This window comes from Sceloporus occidentalis, unplaced genomic scaffold (assembly GCF_023333645.1).
Source record: "Sceloporus occidentalis isolate IW3139 unplaced genomic scaffold, rSceOcc1.0.p SCAF_101, whole genome shotgun sequence".
Classification (NCBI taxonomy): domain Eukaryota; kingdom Metazoa; phylum Chordata; class Lepidosauria; order Squamata; family Phrynosomatidae; genus Sceloporus; species Sceloporus occidentalis.
The window spans coordinates 2,437,501-2,452,500 of record NW_028317081.1 but is presented as its reverse complement, the minus strand read 5'-3'; the positions used below and the strand labels follow the sequence as shown (position 1 = coordinate 2,452,500).

Below are 15,000 nucleotides of genomic sequence, written 5' to 3'. Positions count from 1 at the left end.
GAGAAACACTCATAAAACTTCTTTGGAAAGTTCAAGATGTTTAATAGTATGCCATGAATGATATTACACAGGGTAAGAATAGATTTTTCACGGTGTGAGCAATAGCAAAAATAGCAAAGGTGGAAGATTTGGTTTGTTTAAGAGCATGGCAACAGGTAAGAACTGACTTTTTGTTTGTGATTCCCTCCTTCTGCTGTGGAAAGTAAGCTAAAGTGAGAGAGTGGTTAGAACTTATCAAGAAACATTAGGTTCCACCAAGATTTGAACTCGGATCATTAGATTCAAAGACTGGTTTATAATACGATCTGAGCAACACTCACAAAACATCATTGGAAAGTTCAAGAGGGTTTAATAGCATGCTATGGGTAATATTACACAGGCTAAGAAGAAGCTTTTTTTGGTCATTCTACTCTTGCGATTTTTGAAGGAAGGTAGTGTGCAAGCGCGTTAAGGCTAAAGATGAGGTCCCACTGAGATTTGAACTCGGATCGCTGGATTCAGAGTCCAGAGTGCTAACCATTACACCATGGAACCTCACACAAATCTTAACAAAACACATGGCCTGGGGCAGACCTACAAACAACAGGGCCAAATAAAAACAACAGATTGTGTTTAGTCTTTTAGCACATGTGTACTGGTTAGAACTTATCAAGAAACATTAGGTTCCACCGAGATTTGAACTCGGATCACTGGATTCAAAGTCCAGAGTGCTAACCATTACACCATGGAACCACATTGAACAAAGCCTCACACGGAACCATACTGAATGAGGCCTCACACAACCCCATCCAGAAAAATGTTCCCTCAACGATGTTTCGTCTTCTGCTTACTGTCCTTCTGTATAAATGGAAAGAAGGTCAAAAGTGGACAAGACTTGTAAAGGAGAACCAGACAAATATTAGGAAATTATTCAAATGCATGCTGGCAGAGAGAAAAGAAAAGAGATTGTCCTTGTGCTTCCTCTACTGGGCCAAATGTTATAGACATTGAAACAAGAAGTCAAATGTTAACCATGTCTTCATTTTACATGTATCCAAAGACTGAAACTGTTACATGATGTTTCATGGTTTATAATACGATCTGAGCAACACTCACAAAACATCATTGGAAAGTTCAAGAGGGTTTAATAGCATGCTATGGGTAATATTACACAGGCTAAGAAGAAGCTTTTTTTGGTCATTCTACTCTTGCGATTTTTGAAGGAAGGTAGTGTGCAAGCGCGTTAAGGCTAAAGATGAGGTCCCACCGAGATTTGAACTCGGATCGCTGGATTCAGAGTCCAGAGTGCTAACCATTAAACCATGGAACCTCACACAAATCTTAACAAAACACATGGCCTGGGGCAGACCAACAAACAACAGGGCCAAAAAAAAAACAACAGATTGTGTTTAGTCTTTTAGCTTCCAGTACGTGTGAAAATAGGAAAAATAGTGAAAACCGGGGAAGAAAAACCGGCAAAGTAGAAGCAAACAATGAGAAACTTTTCATTTGCATTATTGGTACATCATATGATCTGAGAAACACTCATACAACATCTTTGGAAAGTTCAAGATGTTTAATAGTATGCCATGAATGATATTACACAGGGTAAGAATAGATTTTTCACGGTGTGAGCAATAGCAAAAATAGCAAAGGTGGAAGATTTGGTTTGTTTAAGAGCATGGCAACAGGTAAGAACTGACTTTTTGTTTGTGATTCCCTCCTTCTGCTGTGGAAAGTAAGCTAAAGTGAGAGAGTGGTTAGAACTTATCAAGAAACATTAGGTTCCACCAAGATTTGAACTAGGATCATTAGATTCAAAGACTGGTTTATAATACGATCTGAGCAACACTCACAAAACATCATTGGAAAGTTCAAGAGGGTTTAATAGCATGCTATGGGTAATATTACACAGGCTAAGAAGAAGCTTTTTTTGGTCATTCTACTTTTGCGATTTTTGAAGGAAGGTAGTTTGCAAGCGCGTTAAGGCTAAAGATGAGGTCCCACTGAGATTTTAACTCGGATCGCTGGATTCAGAGTCCAAAGTGCTAACCATTACACCATGGAACCTCGCACAAATTTTAACAAAACACATGGCCTGGGGCAGACCAACAAACAACAGGGCCAAATAAAAACAACAGATTGTGTTTTTATTTGGTTCAAGAGGGTTTAATAGCATGCTATGGGTAATATTACACAGGCTAAGAAGAAGCTTTTTTTGGTCATTCTACTCTTGCGATTTTTGAAGGAAGGTAGTGTGCAAGCGCGTTAAGGCTAAAGATGAGGTCCCACCGAGATTTGAACTCGGATTGCTGGATTCAGAGTCCAAAGTGCTAACCATTACACCATGGAACCTCGCACAAATTTTAACAAAACACATGGCCTGGGGCAGACCAACAAACAACAGGGCCAAATAAAAACAACAGATTGTGTTTAGTCTTTTAGCACATGTGTACTGGTTAGAACTTATCAAGAAACATTAGGTTCCACCGAGATTTGAACTCGGATCACTGGATTCAAAGTCCAGAGTGCTAAACATTACACCATGGAACCACATTGAACAAAGCCTCACACGGAACCATACTGAATGAGGCCTCACACAACCCCATCCAGAAAAATGTTCCCTCAACGATGTTTCGTCTTCTGCTTACTGTCCTTCTGTATAAATGGAAAGAAGGTCAAAAGTGGACAAGACTTGTAAAGGAGAACCAGACAAATATTAGGAAATTATTCAAATGCATGCTGGCAGAGAGAAAAGAAAAGAGATTGTCCTTGTGCTTCCTCTACTGGGCCAAATGTTATAGACATTGAAACAAGAAGTCAAATGTTAACCATGTCTTCATTTTACATGTATCCAAAGACTGAAACTGTTACATGATGTTTCATGGTTTATAATACGATCTGAGCAACACTCACAAAACATCATTGGAAAGTTCAAGAGGGTTTAATAGCATGCTATGGGTAATATTACACAGGCTAAGAAGAAGCTTTTTTTGGTCATTCTACTCTTGCGATTTTTGAAGGAAGGTAGTGTGCAAGCGCGTTAAGGCTAAAGATGAGGTCCCACCGAGATTTGAACTCGGATTGCTGGATTCAGAGTCCAGAGTGCTAACCATTACACCATGGAACCTCACACAAATCTTAACAAAACACATGGCCTGGGGCAGACCAACAAACAACAGGGCCAAAAAAAACCCAACAGATTGTGTTTAGTCTTTTAGCTTCCAGTACGTGTGAAAATAGGAAAAATAGTGAAAACCGGGGAAGAAAAACCGGCAAAGTAGAAGCAAACAATGAGAAACTTTTCATTTGCATTATTGGTACATCATATGATCTGAGAAACACTCATAAAACATCTTTGGAAAGTTCAAGATGTTTAATAGTATGCCATGAATGATATTACACAGGGTAAGAATAGATTTTTCACGGTGTGAGCAATAGCAAAAATAGCAAAGGTGGAAGATTTGGTTTGTTTAAGAGCATGGCAACAGGTAAGAACTGACTTTTTGTTTGTGATTCCCTCCTTCTGCTGTGGAAAGTAAGCTAAAGTGAGAGAGTGGTTAGAACTTATCAAGAAACATTAGGTTCCACCAAGATTTGAACTCGGATCATTAGATTCAAAGACTGGTTTATAATACGATCTGAGCAACACTCACAAAACATCATTGGAAAGTTCAAGAGGGTTTAATAGCATGCTATGGGTAATATTACACAGGCTAAGAAGAAGCTTTTTTTGGTCATTCTACTCTTGCGATTTTTGAAGGAAGGTAGTGTGCAAGCGCGTTAAGGCTAAAGATGAGGTCCCACCGAGATTTGAACTCGGATCGCTGGATTCAGAGTCCAGAGTGCTAACCATTACACCATGGAACCTCACACAAATCTTAACAAAACACATGGCCTGGGGCAGACCAACAAACAACAGGGCCAAAAAAAAAACCAACAGATTGTGTTTAGTCTTTTAGCTTCCAGTACGTGTGAAAATAGGAAAAATAGTGAAAACCGGGGAAGAAAAACCGGCAAAGTAGAAGCAAACAATGAGAAACTTTTCATTTGCATTATTGGTACATCATATGATCTGAGAAACACTCATAAAACATCTTTGGAAAGTTCAAGATGTTTAATAGTATGCCATGAATGATATTACACAGGGTAAGAATAGATTTTTCACGGTGTGAGCAATAGCAAAAATAGCAAAGGTGGAAGATTTGGTTTGTTTAAGAGCATGGCAACAGGTAAGAACTGACTTTTTGTTTGTGATTCCCTCCTTCTGCTGTGGAAAGTAAGCTAAAGTGAGAGAGTGGTTAGAACTTATCAAGAAACATTAGGTTCCACCAAGATTTGAACTCGGATCATTAGATTCAAAGACTGGTTTATAATACGATCTGAGCAACACTCACAAAACATCATTGGAAAGTTCAAGAGGGTTTAATAGCATGCTATGGGTAATATTACACAGGCTAAGAAGAAGCTTTTTTTGGTCATTCTACTCTTGCGATTTTTGAAGGAAGGTAGTGTGCAAGCGCGTTAAGGCTAAAGATGAGGTCCCACCGAGATTTGAACTCGGATCGCTGGATTCAGAGTGCTAACCATTACACCATGGAACCTCACACAAATCTTAACAAAACACATGGCCTGGGGCAGACCAACAAACAACAGGGCCAAAAAAAAAACCAACAGATTGTGTTTAGTCTTTTAGCTTCCAGTACGTGTGAAAATAGGAAAAATAGTGAAAACCGGGGAAGAAAAACCGGCAAAGTAGAAGCAAACAATGAGAAACTTTTCATTTGCATTATTGGTACATCATATGATCTGAGAAACACTCATAAAACATCTTTGGAAAGTTCAAGATGTTTAATAGTATGCCATGAATGATATTACACAGGGTAAGAATAGATTTTTCACGGTGTGAGCAATAGCAAAAATAGCAAAGGTGGAAGAAGAAGTCAAATGTTAACCATGTCTTCATTTTACATGTATCCAAAGACTGAAACTGTTACATGATGTTTCATGGTTTATAATACGATCTGAGCAACACTCACAAAACATCATTGGAAAGTTCAAGAGGGTTTAATAGTATGCCATGGGTAATATTACACAGGGTAAGAAGAAGCTTTTCTTGGTCATTCTACTCTTGTGATTTTTGAAGGAAGGTAGTGTGCAAGCGCGTTAAGGCTAAAGATGAGGTCCCACCGCGTCTTTTAGCACGTGTGTACTGGTTAGAACTTATCAAGAAACATTAGGTTCCACCGAGATTTGAACTCGGATCATTAGATTCAAAGACTGGTTTATAATACGATCTGAGCAACACTCACAAAACATCATTGGGAAGTTCAAGAGGGTTTAATAGTATGCTATGGGTAATATTACACAGGCTAAGAAGAAGCTTTTTTTGGTCATTCTACTCTTGCGATTTTTGAAGGAAGGTAGTGTGCAAGCACGTAAGGCTAAAGATGAGGTCCCACCGAGATTTGAACTCTGATTGCTGGATTCAGAGTCCAGAGTGCTAACCATTACACCATGGAACCTCACACAAATCTTAACAAAACACATGGCCTGGGGCATACCAACAAACAACAGGGCCAAATAAAAACAACAGGGCCAAATAAAAACAACAGATTGTGTTTAGTCTTTTAGCACGTGTGTACTGGTTAGAACTTATCAAGAAACATTAGGTTCCACGGAGATTTGAACTCAGATTACTGGTTTCAAAGTCCAGAGTGCTAACCATTACACCATGGAACTACATTGAACAAAGCTTCACACGGAACCATACTGAATGAGGCCTCACACAACCCCATCCAGAAAAATGTTCTCTCAACGATGTTTCGTCTTCTGCTTACTGTCCTTCTGTATAAATGGAAGGAAGGTCAAAAGTGGACAAGACTTGTAAAGGAGAACCAGACAAATATTAGGAAATTATTCAAATGCATGCTGGCAGAGAGAAAAGAAAAGAGATTGTCCTTGTGCTTCCTCTACTGGGCCAAATGTTATAGACATTGAAACAAGAAGTCAAATGTTAACCATGTCTTCATTTTACATGTATCCAAAGACTGAAACTGTTACATGATGTTTCATGGTTTATAATACGATCTGAGCAACACTCACAAAACATCATTTGAAAGTTCAAGAGGGTTTAATAGTATGCCATGGGTAATATTACACAGGGTAAGAAGAAGCTTTTCTTGGTCATTCTACTCTTGTGATTTTTGAAGGAAGGAAGGTAGTGTGCAAGCGCGTTAAGGCTAAAGATGAGGTCCCACTGTGTCTTTTAGCACGTGTGTACTGGTTAGAACTTATCAAGAAACATTAGGTTCCACCGAGATTTGAACTCGGATCACTGGATTCAAAGTCCAGAGTGCTAACCATTACACCATGGAACCACATCGAACAAAACCTCACACGGAACCATACTGAATGAGGCCTCACACAACCCCATCCAGAAAAATGTTCCCTCAACGATGTTTCGTCTTCTGCTTACTGTCCTTCTGTATAAATGGAAAGAAGGTCAAAAGTGGACAAGACTTGTAAAGGAGAACCAGACAAATATTAGGAAATTATTCAAATGCATGCTGGCAGAGAGAAAAGAAAAGAGATTGTCCTTGTGCTTCCTCTACTGGGCCAAATGTTATAGACATTGAAACAAGAAGTCAAATGTTAACCATGTCTTCATTTTACATGTATCCAAAGACTGAAACTGTTACATGATGTTTCATGGTTTATAATACGATCTGAGCAACACTCACAAAACATCATTGGAAAGTTCAAGAGGGTTTAATAGTATGCCATGAGTAATATTACACAGGGTAAGATTTTTGAAGGAAGGTAGTGCGCAAGCGCGTTAAGGATAAAGATGAGGTCCCACCGAGATTCGAACTCGGATCGCTGGATTCAGAGTCCAGAGTGCTAACCATTACACCATGGAACCTCACACAAATCTTAACAAAACACATGGCCTGGGGCAGACCAACAAACAACAGGGCCAAAAAAAAAACAACAGATTGTGTTTAGTCTTTTAGCTTCCAGTACGTGTGAAAATAGGAAAAATAGTGAAAACCGGGGAAGAAAAACCGGCAAAGTAGAAGCAAACAATGAGAAACTTTTCATTTGCATTATTGGTACATCATAGGATCTGAGAAACACTCATAAAACATCTTTGGAAAGTTCAAGATGTTTAATAGTATGCCATGAATGATATTACACAGGGTAAGAATAGATTTTTCACGGTGTGAGCAATAGCAAAAATAGCAAAGGTGGAAGATTTGGTTTGTTTAAGAGCATGGCAACAGGTAAGAACTGACTTTTTGTTTGTGATTCCCTCCTTCTGCTGTGGAAAGTAAGCTAAAGTGAGAGAGTGGTTAGAACTTATCAAGAAACATTAGGTTCCACCAAGATTTGAACTCGGATCATTAGATTCAAAGACTGGTTTATAATACGATCTGAGCAACACTCACAAAACATCATTGGAAAGTTCAAGAGGGTTTAATAGCATGCTATGGGTAATATTACACAGGCTAAGAAGAAGCTTTTTTTGGTCATTCTACTTTTGCGATTTTTGAAGGAAGGTAGTGTGCAAGCGCGTTAAGGCTAAAGATGAGGTCCCACCGAGATTTTAACTCGGATCGCTGGATTCAGAGTCCAAAGTGCTAACCATTACACCATGGAACCTCGCACAAATTTTAACAAAACACATGGCCTGGGGCAGACCAACAAACAACAGGGCCAAATAAAAACAACAGATTGTGTTTAGTCTTTTAGCACATGTGTACTGGTTAGAACTTATCAAGAAACATTAGGTTCCACCGAGATTTGAACTCGGATCACTGGATTCAAAGTCCAGAGTGCTAACCATTACACCATGGAACCACATTGATCAAAGCCTCACACGGAACCATACTGAATGAGGCCTCACACAACCCCATCCAGAAAAATGTTCCCTCAACGATGTTTCGTCTTCTGCTTACTGTCCTTCTGTATAAATGGAAAGAAGGTCAAAAGTGGACAAGACTTGTAAAGGAGAACCAGACAAATATTAGGAAATTATTCAAATGCATGCTGGCAGAGAGAAAAGAAAAGAGATTGTCCTTGTGCTTCCTCTACTGGGCCAAATGTTATAGACATTGAAACAAGAAGTCAAATGTTAACCATGTCTTCATTTTACATGTATCCAAAGACTGAAACTGTTACATGATGTTTCATGGTTTATAATACGATCTGAACAACACTCACAAAACATCATTGGAAAGTTCAAGAGGGTTTAATAGCATGCTATGGGTAATATTACACAGGCTAAGAAGAAGCTTTTTTTGGTCATTCTACTCTTGCGATTTTTGAAGGAAGGTAGTGTGCAAGCGTGTTAAGGATAAAGATGAGGTCCCACCGAGATTTGAACTCGGTTCGCTGGATTCAGAGTCAGGAGTGCTAACCATTACACCATGGAACCTCACACAAATCTTAACAAAACACATGGCCTGGGGCAGACCAACAAACAACAGGGCCAAAAAAAAAACAACAGATTGTGTTTAGTCTTTTAGCTTCCAGTACGTGTGAAAATAGGAAAAATAGTGAAAACCGGGGAAGAAAAACCGGCAAAGTAGAAGCAAACAATGAGAAACTTTTCATTTGCATTATTGGTACATCATATGATCTGAGAAACACTCATAAAACATCTTTGGAAAGTTCAAGATGTTTAATAGTATGCCATGAATGATATTACACAGGGTAAGAATAGATTTTTCACGGTGTGAGCAATAGCAAAAATAGCAAAGGTGGAAGATTTGGTTTGTTTAAGAGCATGGCAACAGGTAAGAACTGACTTTTTGTTTGTGATTCCCTCCTTCTGCTGTGGAAAGTAAGCTAAAGTGAGAGAGTGGTTAGAACTTATCAAGAAACATTAGGTTCCACCAAGATTTGAACTCGGATCATTAGATTCAAAGACTGGTTTATAATACGATCTGAGCAACACTCACAAAACATCATTGGAAAGTTCAAGAGGGTTTAATAGCATGCTATGGGTAATATTACACAGGCTAAGAAGAAGCTTTTTTTGGTCATTCTACTTTTGCGATTTTTGAAGGAAGGTAGTGTGCAAGCGAGTTAAGGCTAAAGATGAGGTCCCACCGAGATTTTAACTCGGATCGCTGGATTCAGAGTCCAAAGTGCTAACCATTACACCATGGAACCTCGCACAAATTTTAACAAAACACATGGCCTGGAGCAGACCAACAAACAACAGGGCCAAATAAAAACAACAGATTGTGTTTTTATTTGGTTCAAGAGGGTTTAATAGCATGCTATGGGTAATATTACACAGGCTAAGAAGAAGCTTTTTTTGGTCATTCTACTCTTGCGATTTTTGAAGGAAGGTAGTGTGCAAGCGCGTTAAGGCTAAAGATGAGGTCCCACCGAGATTTGAACTCGGATCGCTGGATTCAGAGTCCAGAGTGCTAACCATTACACCATGGAACTTCACACAAATCTTAACAAAACACATGGCCTGGGGCAGACCAACAAACAACAGGGCCAAAAAAAACCCAACAGATTGTGTTTAGTCTTTTAGCTTCCAGTACGTGTGAAAATAGGAAAAATAGTGAAAACCGGGGAAGAAAAACCGGCAAAGTAGAAGCAAACAATGAGAAACTTTTCATTTGCATTATTGGTACATCATATGATCTGAGAAACACTCATAAAACATCTTTGGAAAGTTCAAGATGTTTAATAGTATGCCATGAATGATATTACACAGGGTAAGAATAGATTTTTCACGGTGTGAGCAATAGCAAAAATAGCAAAGGTGGAAGATTTGGTTTGTTTAAGAGCATGGCAACAGGTAAGAACTGACTTTTTGTTTGTGATTCCCTCCTTCTGCTGTGGAAAGTAAGCTAAAGTGAGAGAGTGGTTAGAACTTATCAAGAAACATTAGGTTCCACCAAGATTTGAACTCGGATCATTAGATTCAAAGACTGGTTTATAATACGATCTGAGCAACACTCACAAAACATCATTGGAAAGTTCAAGAGGGTTTAATAGCATGCTATGGGTAATATTACACAGGCTAAGAAGAAGCTTTTTTTGGTCATTCTACTTTTGCGATTTTTGAAGGAAGGTAGTTTGCAAGCGCGTTAAGGCTAAAGATGAGGTCCCACCGAGATTTTAACTCGGATCGCTGGATTCAGAGTCCAAAGTGCTAACCATTACACCATGGAACCTCGCACAAATTTTAACAAAACACATGGCCTGGGGCAGACCAACAAACAACAGGGCCAAATAAAAACAACAGATTGTGTTTAGTCTTTTAGCACGTGTGTACTGGTTAGAACTTATCAAGAAACATTAGGCTCCACCGAGATTTGAACTCGGATCACTGGATTCAAAGTCCAGAGTGCTAACCATTACACCATGGAACCACATTGAGCAAAGCCTCACACGGAACCATACTGAATGAGGCCTCACACAACCCCATCCAGAAAAATGTTCCCTCAACGATGTTTCGTCTTCTGCTTACTGTCCTTCTGTATAAATGGAAAGAAGGTCAAAAGTGGACAAGACTTGTAAAGGAGAACCAGACAAATATTAGGAAATTATTCAAATGCATGCTGGCAGAGAGAAAAGAAAAGAGATTGTCCTTGTGCTTCCTCTACTGGGCCAAATGTTATAGACATTGAAACAAGAAGTCAAATGTTAACCATGTCTTCATTTTACATGTATCCAAAGACTGAAACTGTTACATGATGTTTCATGGTTTATAATACGATCTGAGCAACACTCACAAAACATCATTGGAAAGTTCAAGAGGGTTTAATAGCATGCTATGGGTAATATTACACAGGCTAAGAAGAAGCTTTTTTTGGTCATTCTACTTTTGCGATTTTTGAAGGAAGGTAGTTTGCAAGCGCGTTAAGGCTAAAGATGAGGTCCCACCGAGATTTTAACTCGGATCGCTGGATTCAGAGTCCAAAGTGCTAACCATTACACCATGGAACCTCGCACAAATTTTAACAAAACACATGGCCTGGGGCAGACCAACAAACAACAGGGCCAAATAAAAACAACAGATTGTGTTTAGTCTTTTAGCACATGTGTACTGGTTAGAACTTATCAAGAAACATTAGGTTCCACCGAGATTTGAACTCGGATCACTGGATTCAAAGTCCAGAGTGCTAACGATTACACCATGGAACCACATTGAACAAAGCCTGACACGGAACCATACTGAATGAGGCCTCACACAACCCCATCCAGAAAAATGTTCCCTCAACGATGTTTCGTCTTCTGCTTACTGTCCTTCTGTATAAATGGAAAGAAGGTCAAAAGTGGACAAGACTTGTAAAGGAGAACCAGACAAATATTAGGAAATTATTCAAATGCATGCTGGCAGAGAGAAAAGAAAAGAGATTGTCCTTGTGCTTCCTCTACTGGGCCAAATGTTATAGACATTGAAACAAGAAGTCAAATGTTAACCATGTCTTCATTTTACATGTATCCAAAGACTGAAACTGTTACATGATGTTTCATGGTTTATAATACGATCTGAGCAACACTCACAAAACATCATTGGAAAGTTCAAGAGGGTTTAATAGCATGCTATGGGTAATATTACACAGGCTAAGAAGAAGCTTTTTTTGGTCATTCTACTCTTGCGATTTTTGAAGGAAGGTAGTGTGCAAGCGCGTTAAGGCTAAAGATGAGGTCCCACCAAGATTTGAACTCGGATCGCTGGATTCAGAGTCCAGAGTGCTAACCATTACACCATGGAACCTCACACAAATCTTAACAAAACACATGGCCTGGGGCAGACCAACAAACAACAGGGCCAAAAAAAAAACAACAGATTGTGTTTAGTCTTTTAGCTTCCAGTACGTGTGAAAATAGGAAAAATAGTGAAAACCGGGGAAGAAAAACCGGCAAAGTAGAAGCAAACAATGAGAAACTTTTCATTTGCATTATTGGTACATCATATGATCTGAGAAACACTCATAAAACATCTTTGGAAAGTTCAAGATGTTTAATAGTATGCCATGAATGATATTACACAGGGTAAGAATAGATTTTTCACGGTGTGAGCAATAGCAAAAATAGCAAAGGTGGAAGATTTGGTTTGTTTAAGAGCATGGCAACAGGTAAGAACTGACTTTTTGTTTGTGATTCCCTCCTTCTGCTGTGGAAAGTAAGCTAAAGTGAGAGAGTGGTTAGAACTTATCAAGAAACATTAGGTTCCACCAAGATTTGAACTCGGATCATTAGATTCAAAGACTGGTTTATAATACGATCTGAGCAACACTCACAAAACATCATTGGAAAGTTCAAGAGGGTTTAATAGCATGCTATGGGTAATATTACACAGGCTAAGAAGAAGCTTTTTTTGGTCATTCTACTTTTGCGATTTTTGAAGGAAGGTAGTTTGCAAGCGCGTTAAGGCTAAAGATGAGGTCCCACCGAGATTTTAACTCGGATCGCTGGATTCAGAGTCCAAAGTGCTAACCATTACACCATGGAACCTCGCACAAATTTTAACAAAACACATGGCCTGGGGCAGACCAACAAACAACAGGGCCAAATAAAAACAACAGATTGTGTTTAGTCTTTTAGCACGTGTGTACTGGTTAGAACTTATCAAGAAACATTAGGCTCCACCGAGATTTGAACTCGGATCACTGCATTCAAAGTCCAGAGTGCTAACCATTACACCATGGAACCACATTGAACAAATTCTCACACGGAACCATACTGAATGAGGCCTCACACAACCCCATCCAGAAAAATGTTCCCTCAACGATGTTTCGTCTTCTGCTTACTGTCCTTCTGTATAAATGGAAAGAAGGTCAAAAGTGGACAAGACTTGTAAAGGAGAACCAGACAAATATTAGGAAATTATTCAAATGCATGCTGGCAGAGAGAAAAGAAAAGAGATTGTCCTTGTGCTTCCTCTACTGGGCCAAATGTTATAGACATTGAAACAAGAAGTCAAATGTTAACCATGTCTTCATTTTACATGTATCCAAAGACTGAAACTGTTACATGATGTTTCATGGTTTATAATACGATCTGAGCAACACTCACAAAACATCATTAGAAAGTTCAAGAGGGTTTAATAGCATGCTATGGGTAATATTACACAGGCTAAGAAGAAGCTTTTTTTGGTCATTCTACTCTTGCGATTTTTGAAGGAAGGTAGTGTGCAAGCGCGTTAAGGCTAAAGATGAGGTCCCACCGAGATTTGAACTCGGATCGCTGGATTCAGAGTCCAGAGTGCTAACCATTACACCACGGAACCTCACACAAATCTTAACAAAACACATGGCCTGGGGCAGACCAACAAACAACAGGGCCAAAAAAAAAACAACAGATTGTGTTTAGTCTTTTAGCTTCCAGTACGTGTGAAAATAGGAAAAATAGTGAAAACCGGGGAAGAAAAACCGGCAAAGTAGAAGCAAACAATGAGAAACTTTTCATTTGCATTATTGGTACATCATATGATCTGAGAAACACTCATAAAACATCTTTGGAAAGTTCAAGATGTTTAATAGTATGCCATGAATGATATTACACAGGGTAAGAATAGATTTTTCACGGTGTGAGCAATAGCAAAAATAGCAAAGGTGGAAGATTTGGTTTGTTTAAGAGCATGGCAACAGGTAAGAACTGACTTTTTGTTTGTGATTCCCTCCTTCTGCTGTGGAAAGTAAGCTAAAGTGAGAGAGTGGTTAGAACTTATCAAGAAACATTAGGTTCCACCAAGATTTGAACTAGGATCATTAGATTCAAAGACTGGTTTATAATACGATCTGAGCAACACTCACAAAACATCATTGGAAAGTTCAAGAGGGTTTAATAGCATGCTATGGGTAATATTACACAGGCTAAGAAGAAGCTTTTTTTGGTCATTCTACTTTTGCGATTTTTGAAGGAAGGTAGTTTGCAAGCGCGTTAAGGCTAAAGATGAGGTCCCACTGAGATTTTAACTCGGATCGCTGGATTCAGAGTCCAAAGTGCTAACCATTACACCATGGAACCTCGCACAAATTTTAACAAAACACATGGCCTGGGGCAGACCAACAAACAACAGGGCCAAATAAAAACAACAGATTGTGTTTTTATTTGGTTCAAGAGGGTTTAATAGCATGCTATGGGTAATATTACACAGGCTAAGAAGAAGCTTTTTTTGGTCATTCTACTCTTGCGATTTTTGAAGGAAGGTAGTGTGCAAGCGCGTTAAGGCTAAAGATGAGGTCCCACCGAGATTTGAACTCGGATCGCTGGATTCAGAGTCCAAAGTGCTAACCATTACACCATGGAACCTCGCACAAATTTTAACAAAACACATGGCCTGGGGCAGACCAACAAACAACAGGGCCAAATAAAAACAACAGATTGTGTTTAGTCTTTTAGCACATGTGTACTGGTTAGAACTTATAAAGAAACATTAGGTTCCACCGAGATTTGAACTCGGATCACTGGATTCAAAGTCCAGAGTGCTAACCATTACACCATGGAACCACATTGAACAAAGCCTCACACGGAACCATACTGAATGAGGCCTCACACAACCCCATCCAGAAAAATGTTCCCTCAACGATGTTTCGTCTTCTGCTTACTGTCCTTCTGTATAAATGGAAAGAAGGTCAAAAGTGGACAAGACTTGTAAAGGAGAACCAGACAAATATTAGGAAATTATTCAAATGCATGCTGGCAGAGAGAAAAGAAAAGAGATTGTCCTTGTGCTTCCTCTACTGGGCCAAATGTTATAGACATTGAAACAAGAAGTCAAATGTTAACCATGTCTTCATTTTACATGTATCCAAAGACTGAAACTGTTACATGATGTTTCATGGTTTATAATACGATCTGAGCAACACTCACAAAACATCATTGGAAAGTTCAAGAGGGTTTAATAGCATGCTATGGGTAATATTACACAGGCTAAGAAGAAGCTTTTTTTGGTCATTCTACTCTTGCGATTTTTGAAGGAAGGTAGTGTGCAAGCGCGTTAAGGCTAAAGATGAGGTCCCACCGAGATTTGAACTC

At 39.1% G+C, this 15,000-nt stretch overlaps 1 protein-coding gene and 27 non-coding genes across 28 annotated transcripts in view; all 28 read right to left on the bottom strand.

Moving 5' to 3' along the window:
* Window positions 1-15,000, bottom strand: part of LOC149283794 (complement component C7-like) — a 145,572-nt gene that overhangs the window by 47,827 nt on the left and 82,745 nt on the right. The window lies entirely within an intron of this gene.
* TRNAQ-CUG (transfer RNA glutamine (anticodon CUG)) lies at window positions 463-534 on the bottom strand. Its single transcript has one exon. It is a non-coding gene; the product is annotated as a tRNA-Gln (tRNA).
* On the bottom strand, window positions 661-732 carry TRNAQ-UUG (transfer RNA glutamine (anticodon UUG)). The gene has a single exon. It is a non-coding gene; the product is annotated as a tRNA-Gln (tRNA).
* TRNAQ-CUG (transfer RNA glutamine (anticodon CUG)) lies at window positions 1,238-1,309 on the bottom strand. The gene has a single exon. It is a non-coding gene; the product is annotated as a tRNA-Gln (tRNA).
* On the bottom strand, window positions 1,978-2,049 carry TRNAQ-CUG (transfer RNA glutamine (anticodon CUG)). The gene has a single exon. It is a non-coding gene; the product is annotated as a tRNA-Gln (tRNA).
* On the bottom strand, window positions 2,263-2,334 carry TRNAQ-CUG (transfer RNA glutamine (anticodon CUG)). Its single transcript has one exon. It is a non-coding gene; the product is annotated as a tRNA-Gln (tRNA).
* TRNAQ-UUG (transfer RNA glutamine (anticodon UUG)) lies at window positions 2,461-2,532 on the bottom strand. Its single transcript has one exon. It is a non-coding gene; the product is annotated as a tRNA-Gln (tRNA).
* Window positions 3,038-3,109, bottom strand: TRNAQ-CUG (transfer RNA glutamine (anticodon CUG)). Its single transcript has one exon. It is a non-coding gene; the product is annotated as a tRNA-Gln (tRNA).
* TRNAQ-CUG (transfer RNA glutamine (anticodon CUG)) lies at window positions 3,778-3,849 on the bottom strand. Its single transcript has one exon. It is a non-coding gene; the product is annotated as a tRNA-Gln (tRNA).
* TRNAQ-CUG (transfer RNA glutamine (anticodon CUG)) lies at window positions 5,433-5,504 on the bottom strand. The gene has a single exon. It is a non-coding gene; the product is annotated as a tRNA-Gln (tRNA).
* On the bottom strand, window positions 6,288-6,359 carry TRNAQ-UUG (transfer RNA glutamine (anticodon UUG)). The gene has a single exon. It is a non-coding gene; the product is annotated as a tRNA-Gln (tRNA).
* Window positions 6,833-6,904, bottom strand: TRNAQ-CUG (transfer RNA glutamine (anticodon CUG)). The gene has a single exon. It is a non-coding gene; the product is annotated as a tRNA-Gln (tRNA).
* Window positions 7,573-7,644, bottom strand: TRNAQ-CUG (transfer RNA glutamine (anticodon CUG)). Its single transcript has one exon. It is a non-coding gene; the product is annotated as a tRNA-Gln (tRNA).
* Window positions 7,771-7,842, bottom strand: TRNAQ-UUG (transfer RNA glutamine (anticodon UUG)). Its single transcript has one exon. It is a non-coding gene; the product is annotated as a tRNA-Gln (tRNA).
* Window positions 9,088-9,159, bottom strand: TRNAQ-CUG (transfer RNA glutamine (anticodon CUG)). Its single transcript has one exon. It is a non-coding gene; the product is annotated as a tRNA-Gln (tRNA).
* TRNAQ-CUG (transfer RNA glutamine (anticodon CUG)) lies at window positions 9,373-9,444 on the bottom strand. The gene has a single exon. It is a non-coding gene; the product is annotated as a tRNA-Gln (tRNA).
* TRNAQ-CUG (transfer RNA glutamine (anticodon CUG)) lies at window positions 10,113-10,184 on the bottom strand. Its single transcript has one exon. It is a non-coding gene; the product is annotated as a tRNA-Gln (tRNA).
* On the bottom strand, window positions 10,311-10,382 carry TRNAQ-UUG (transfer RNA glutamine (anticodon UUG)). The gene has a single exon. It is a non-coding gene; the product is annotated as a tRNA-Gln (tRNA).
* Window positions 10,888-10,959, bottom strand: TRNAQ-CUG (transfer RNA glutamine (anticodon CUG)). The gene has a single exon. It is a non-coding gene; the product is annotated as a tRNA-Gln (tRNA).
* On the bottom strand, window positions 11,086-11,157 carry TRNAQ-UUG (transfer RNA glutamine (anticodon UUG)). The gene has a single exon. It is a non-coding gene; the product is annotated as a tRNA-Gln (tRNA).
* TRNAQ-CUG (transfer RNA glutamine (anticodon CUG)) lies at window positions 11,663-11,734 on the bottom strand. Its single transcript has one exon. It is a non-coding gene; the product is annotated as a tRNA-Gln (tRNA).
* TRNAQ-CUG (transfer RNA glutamine (anticodon CUG)) lies at window positions 12,403-12,474 on the bottom strand. The gene has a single exon. It is a non-coding gene; the product is annotated as a tRNA-Gln (tRNA).
* TRNAQ-UUG (transfer RNA glutamine (anticodon UUG)) lies at window positions 12,601-12,672 on the bottom strand. The gene has a single exon. It is a non-coding gene; the product is annotated as a tRNA-Gln (tRNA).
* Window positions 13,178-13,249, bottom strand: TRNAQ-CUG (transfer RNA glutamine (anticodon CUG)). The gene has a single exon. It is a non-coding gene; the product is annotated as a tRNA-Gln (tRNA).
* TRNAQ-CUG (transfer RNA glutamine (anticodon CUG)) lies at window positions 13,918-13,989 on the bottom strand. The gene has a single exon. It is a non-coding gene; the product is annotated as a tRNA-Gln (tRNA).
* Window positions 14,203-14,274, bottom strand: TRNAQ-CUG (transfer RNA glutamine (anticodon CUG)). The gene has a single exon. It is a non-coding gene; the product is annotated as a tRNA-Gln (tRNA).
* TRNAQ-UUG (transfer RNA glutamine (anticodon UUG)) lies at window positions 14,401-14,472 on the bottom strand. The gene has a single exon. It is a non-coding gene; the product is annotated as a tRNA-Gln (tRNA).
* The window catches only part of TRNAQ-CUG (transfer RNA glutamine (anticodon CUG)), a 72-nt gene continuing 49 nt past the window's right edge, over window positions 14,978-15,000 (bottom strand). Inside the window, exon 1 of the tRNA in view lies at window positions 14,978-15,000. This exon is cut by the window's right edge and continues 49 nt beyond it. This is a non-coding gene — a tRNA (tRNA-Gln).